Source organism: Pelodiscus sinensis, chromosome 6 (genome assembly GCF_052426305.1).
Source record: "Pelodiscus sinensis isolate ZL-2025 chromosome 6, ASM5242630v1, whole genome shotgun sequence".
Lineage (NCBI taxonomy): Eukaryota > Metazoa > Chordata > Testudines > Trionychidae > Pelodiscus > Pelodiscus sinensis.
Genome location: NC_143057.1, coordinates 131,175,557 through 131,181,071, shown reverse-complemented (window position 1 = coordinate 131,181,071; position 5,515 = coordinate 131,175,557). Strand labels below are relative to the sequence as shown.

General features: G+C 60.2%; 1 long non-coding RNA gene across 2 annotated transcripts; it reads right to left on the bottom strand.

Annotated features, from left to right (window-relative positions):
* Positions 1-262: 262 nt before the first annotated feature.
* On the bottom strand, positions 263-4,760 carry LOC112544361 (uncharacterized). 2 transcript variants are annotated; one of them, XR_016349969.1, is made up of 3 exons: positions 4,659-4,760; positions 3,621-4,178; positions 263-1,917 (listed from the first exon to the last, which is right to left on the bottom strand). It is a non-coding gene; the product is annotated as an uncharacterized LOC112544361 (long non-coding RNA). The 2 variants fall into 2 exon arrangements; XR_003087715.3 differs by lacking the exon at positions 4,659-4,760 and adding an exon at positions 4,462-4,600.
* Between the last annotated feature and the right edge of the window lie 755 nt (positions 4,761-5,515).

Below are 5,515 nucleotides of genomic sequence, written 5' to 3'. Positions count from 1 at the left end.
CCGAGGGAAGGGCCGGGGGCTGCGGGAGGGGAATGCCCAGGCTGGGGGCCGGGGGAGGGGAATGCCCAGGCTGGGGGCCGAGGGAGGGGCCGGGGGCTGGGGGAGGGGAATGCCCAGGCTGGGGGCCGGGGGAGGGGCCGGGGGCTGGGGGAGGGGAATGCCCAGGCTGGGGGCCGGGGGCCGAGGGAGGGGAATGCCCAGGCTGGGGGCCGGGGGAGGGGCCGGGGGCCGGGGGAGGGGAATGCCCAGGCTGGGGGCCGGGGAAGGGGCCGGGGGAGGGGGCGGGGGAGGGGCCGGCCCGGGCGTGCTGAGCAGGAACCGGCCTGATGCAAGCCCAGGCTGTGCCCTTGAGCCGGAGCCGGGGCAGGCCAAAAATAGCCCGTGGGCTGGGAGCCAAGCTGCTGCTGTGAGCCCTGGCGCCTCCCGCCCGCGCCAGGGAAGGGCGAGGGGGGCGGGACGGGGCAGCCCAGGGCCCCTCCTGCCTCCCTTGTGCCAGGGGCTTGGGGCAGCGCAGGGGCTGTGGCTGGTGCAGGGGGTGCAGTGGGGCGTGGGCCGGCGGGGCGCCTGGCCTGGTCCTGCTGTGGGGGGTGGGGGGCAGGAGAGGCTGTATCAGGAGCTGTGCCAGAGAGCCCCCCTCCCCCCCCAGCGCGAGGCCCACACAATGGGGCTCCGGGGCTCTGTGGCCGCTCTCGCCATGGGGTAGGGAGACCCAGTCGCCCCCAGACCCAGAGCAAGAGGATTCTGGCCCCACTGCTATGGGGCCTGCTGCTGCCGGCTGGGACAGAGCCCCAAGCTTCCCACCCCAAAACCCTGGGGAGCCCACGGGGGAGAAGGCACCATAAATAGAGGCCCAACTTAAACGTGTCCCCCAAATTAAAAAACACAGTAAGAGACCCAAGAAAGTGCCACTACGGCTTAACAACCAGGCAAAAAAAGCAGTGACAGATAAAAAGGTGTTTTAAAAGTGTCAGGGGAGCCGTGTTAGTCTGAATCTGCATAAACAAGGAGGAGTCCTGGGGCACCTTCCAGACGGCGGTGTGTCTGCACTACGGCGTTAGTTTGAAATAGCTTGTTTCGAAACGACGCCTCTACACACAGAATGCCTTTCGAAATAGCGTTTTTCTAGTTCAAGCTAGCGTGTCCACACGCGAGGACGCTGACTCGCATTTAAGGCCTGTGAAAGCGAGGGATCGTTGGCCAGGGTGGGTTGCAGGTCACTCTTGGAGCGGTCTTAGCTGGGGACTGTAGGTGATGGCCAGTGGGGTCCTGTTATTTTCTTTGCTGGGCCTGTCTTGTAGCAGGAGGCTGGTGGGTGCACGTCTGGCTCTGTCACTCTCTTCCCTCCCTTCCTCGGGCGGATAGTGTAGTTTTAAGAAGGCTCGGTGAAGATCTTGTAGGTGTTTGTCCCTGTCTTGTAGGTGTTTGTCCTCTGTCGGCAGGGGGATGCAGATTAGGCAGGTCGACATTGCAAATTAGGTAGGGATTTAAATATCCCATGCCTAATTTGCATAAAAATGGCCACCGCGTTTTGCCAACTCAGCACTTTGTCGGCAAAAAGCAGTGTAGAGGCGGATCTGCCAAGAAAGAAAGGCTTTTTCAACAGATCCTGTAACCCTCCTTGCAGATCCCCGTCCAGACTGCTGCTTTTTTGCCATAGTGCTTGGCTTTAGACAATGGAGCGTGTGGTGTGTCCGGGATGGAAGCTGGCGGCGTGTAGGTAAGCATAGCGCTCGGTAGGTTTTCGGTCTGGGGTGGTGTTAATGTGACCATCACTGATTCACACTGTAGTGTCCAGGAAGTGGATCTCTTGTGTAAACTGGTCCAGGCTGAGGTTGACGGTGGGGTGGAAACTGTAGAAATCACAGGGGAATTCTTCCACAGCCTCCTTCCCATGGGTCCAGATGCTGAAGATGTCATCTGAGTAAAGTAAAGTACGTTGTCATGGGATAAGAGGGAAGTAACTGGATTGGAAACTGGTTAAGAGACATGAACCAAAGGGGAGGAATCAATGGTCAGTTTCCCCAGTGGAGAGAGGTAACTAGCGGGGTCCCCCAAGGGTCTGTCCTGGGACCATCCTGTTCAACTGATTTATCAAGGGTCTGGAGAAAAGGGGAAACAGGGAGGTGGCAAAATGTGCAGATGATCCCAAACTGCTCGAGGGAGTTCAGACCAAAGCAGACACTCGGTGAGATCTTTTTGAAGCTCTTCACAAAGTGACTGGGCAACAAAATGGCGAATAAAATGTAATGTGGGTAAATGTAAAGCAATGCACATTGGGAAACAGAATCCCAACTCGACAGACAATATGATGGGGGCTAATTTAGCTCCAACTGCTCAAGAGAGATCTTGGAGTCACTGTGGAGCGTTCTCTGAAAACATCCACACCGTGAGCAGCGGCCGTCAAAAAAGCAAATAGAATGTTAAGAATTGTTTAAAAAGGGACAGAGAATAAGCCAGAGAATATCTCCCTGCCTCTACATAAAACCCTGGGACACCCACGTCTGGAATCCTGCGCACAGATGTGGTTGCCTCATCTCAAAAAAGATCTCTTGGCATTGGAAAGGGTTCAGAAAAGGGCAATAAAACTGATGAGGGGTTTGGAACGGGTCCCGTATGAAGAGAGATTAAAGAGACTTGGACTTTTCAGCTGAGAAGAGAGGCGACTAAGGGGGGATCTGGCCGAGGTCTATAAAATTGTGACTGGTGTGGAAAAAGTGAATAAGGAAACGTTATTTACTTGTTCCCACAATATAAGAACAAGGGGTCAGCAAATGAAATGAACAGGCAGCAGGTTTAAAACAAACCAAAGAAAGTTTTTCTTCACTCAGTGCAGTCAACCTGTGGAACTCCTTGCCGGAGGATGTGGTGAAGGCCAGGACTTGAACAGGGTTCAAAAAAGAGCTAGCTAGTTTCAAGGAGGGTAGGTCCATCGATGGCTGTGAGCCAGGCTGGGTAGGGATGGGGTCCCTGGCCTCTGTTTGTCTGGAGGTGGGTGACAGGGGAGGGATCACGTGAGGATTCCCTGGTGTGTTCCCTCCCTCTGGGACACCTGGCACTGGCCATTGTGGGCAGACGGGACCCTGGGCTGGATGGGCCGTTGGTCTGACCCCGCCTGGCCGCTCTGATGTCCTTAAGGCCCAGGAAGGGCCCATGGCGGGGGGAGCAGGCCCAGGAAGCACACACGGGGGAAGCGGGGGGGAGCAGTGTTAAACACTGGCCTGGTTAAAGGGCAAGAGAAGGCCCCGACTGGCCTCGCACCATACGCTCAGTGGAGGAGAGGAAGGGGACGGGCGCCGGGAGCTGTTGCACGTCACCAGGGTCCCTGACAGCGGTGACACCAGGGTCCCTGAACCGTAGCCCAGTGGGGCGGTGGGAGGGGCAATGGGCCGCGGCAGCCGAGGGCTCAGGTCCCTGAAAGGGGCCGTGTGCTTGCAGCTGAGTGTCCCTCCCCTCCCCACACCCGGCTCCCGGGCCATGGGGCAGCTCTCTGCGGGGGTGGGGCGGGGGTGTCCGGCAGTGCCCGGTGCCGGGGGGAGCAGGAGCGGCGAGAAGGCGCCTCCTTTGGCACCACCCCGGCCGCGAGCCCCCCATTGCTGGCTGGGTTCATTTCAGCACCTTACCTTGGCCAGAGCTGCCCCCCGCGGTGGGTGGGAAGACGTGTGGGGTTTGCCCGGCCACGCCCACGCGCTTAGCAGGTGGCGAAGGTGGGGCAGCTCGGCGTGGTGCCGTGTCTCTGTGGAACGGCTTCCCGGCTCGCACGCCTCACGCCTGTGTCTCACCAGGGTTGTGTCTCGTGTCCCGTGGCTTGCACGCCTCACTCCTGTGTCTCACCAGGGTTGTGTCTCGTGTCCCGTGGCTCGCACGCCTCACGCCTGTGTCTCACCAGGATTGTGTCTCGTGTCCCGTGGCTCGCACGCCTCATGCCTGTGTCTCATCAGGGTTGTGTCTCGTGTCCCGTGGCTCGCACGCCTCATGCCTGTGTCTCACCAGGGTTGTGTCTCGTGTCCCGTGGCTCGCACGCCTCATGCCTGTGTCTCATCAGGGTTGTGTCTCGTGTCCCATGGCTCGCACGCCTCACGCCTGTGTCTCACCAGGGTTGTGTCTCCGTGTCCTGTGGCTCGCACGCCTCACGCCTGTGTCTCACCAGGGTTGTGTCTCGTGTCCCATGGCTCGCACGCCTGGCGGAGAGACAGCGCTGCCTGAGGATGCCGCACAGGCGGCATTTCCCTCGGAAGCTGAACACCACCAAGGGAGCTGGGCTGCTTGGCGGAGGGTTTTCCTCTGCAACTGCCTTCAGCCTGCTCCAGTGTAGCCCATGTGCACAGCGAGGCCACCAGTCCGGAGGGCCGGGCCCCTGACAGGGCTCTGAGCACCCGCAGAGCCCCTCGCACGGGGCGATTGTCGGCTCGGTGGGTACCCAAGGAACAGGCCGGGGCTTGGGACCCTGTTTTCATTTCTTACCCATTTTTCCAAGAAAAGGCTCAGACAATGAGTAACGAAGTAGCAGGCTCATAGAAACCGTCACTACGATTTTCTCGCGGAGCCTGGGCCCATCGCACGGCGCCTCAGGGCTGCACAGAGCGCACTTGGGGAAACCCTGGTCAAGGGATCCTGTTAGCAGCACAACACAGAAGCAGCTCAGGTCCCCACCCGGTCACCTGGGAGAACTGGCCACCGTCCCCGGCGCCTGCACCCGCCAGCAGCGCGTCTGGGGACAGCGAAAACCTTCTGTTGGCAGGAAAGGGAACCCCGGGAAGACGCCGCCCCAGGCGTCCAAAGGCAGGTGACCCTAAGCAAACACTCCTCCCCCACGGCGCACCGGACAGTGCCCTTTGCCTTGCACTCCTACCTAGCGGCGTGAAACCGAGGAAGGAACCAGCCCCCGCCCCTCTGAGCTTAGTGGCAGCGTGGCCAGGGCTCTGGAAACTTCCACGCCGTGTGCAGCCGCCGGCAGAGGGCAAAGAGACTGTCAGAGACCCTCCGGAAAGGGAGAGATCAGGCAAAAATATCCAAATGCCTCTGTGTGAATCCCTGGGCCGCCCACAGCCCGGACCCCGCGGGCAGACGTGGTCGGCCCCTCCCCGAACAGATCTCTTGGCGCTGGAAAGGGTCAGAGAAGGGCAGCACAAAGAGTGGGGGTTTGGAACGGGGCTTACGGAGACGGGGCTTGGCAGCTCAGCGAAGGGGATCTGATCGGGTCCGTGCTGTCGCGAGGGTGCAGGAAGTGAATACGGAGCGTTATCGACTCTGTCATGACACGGGAACTAGGGGCCACGGAGCGAGCTGCGTCGCCGCGGGTTTCAAACAAAGGGAGTATTTCCTCCGCCGACAGGGCAGCTCCAGACGCCTGCACTGGGCAGCGCGGGGGGGGGGGAGCAGCCCTGAGCAGAGGAAGGGCAGGTTGCGAACGATTTAGTAAAGCCGGACAGGCACAGAGCCGGGGCCGGGTGGAATGCGCCCGAGGCTGCTGCGGGAGGAGGGGTGTTACCCTGCGACGAATCAGCTAAGTGAGTAG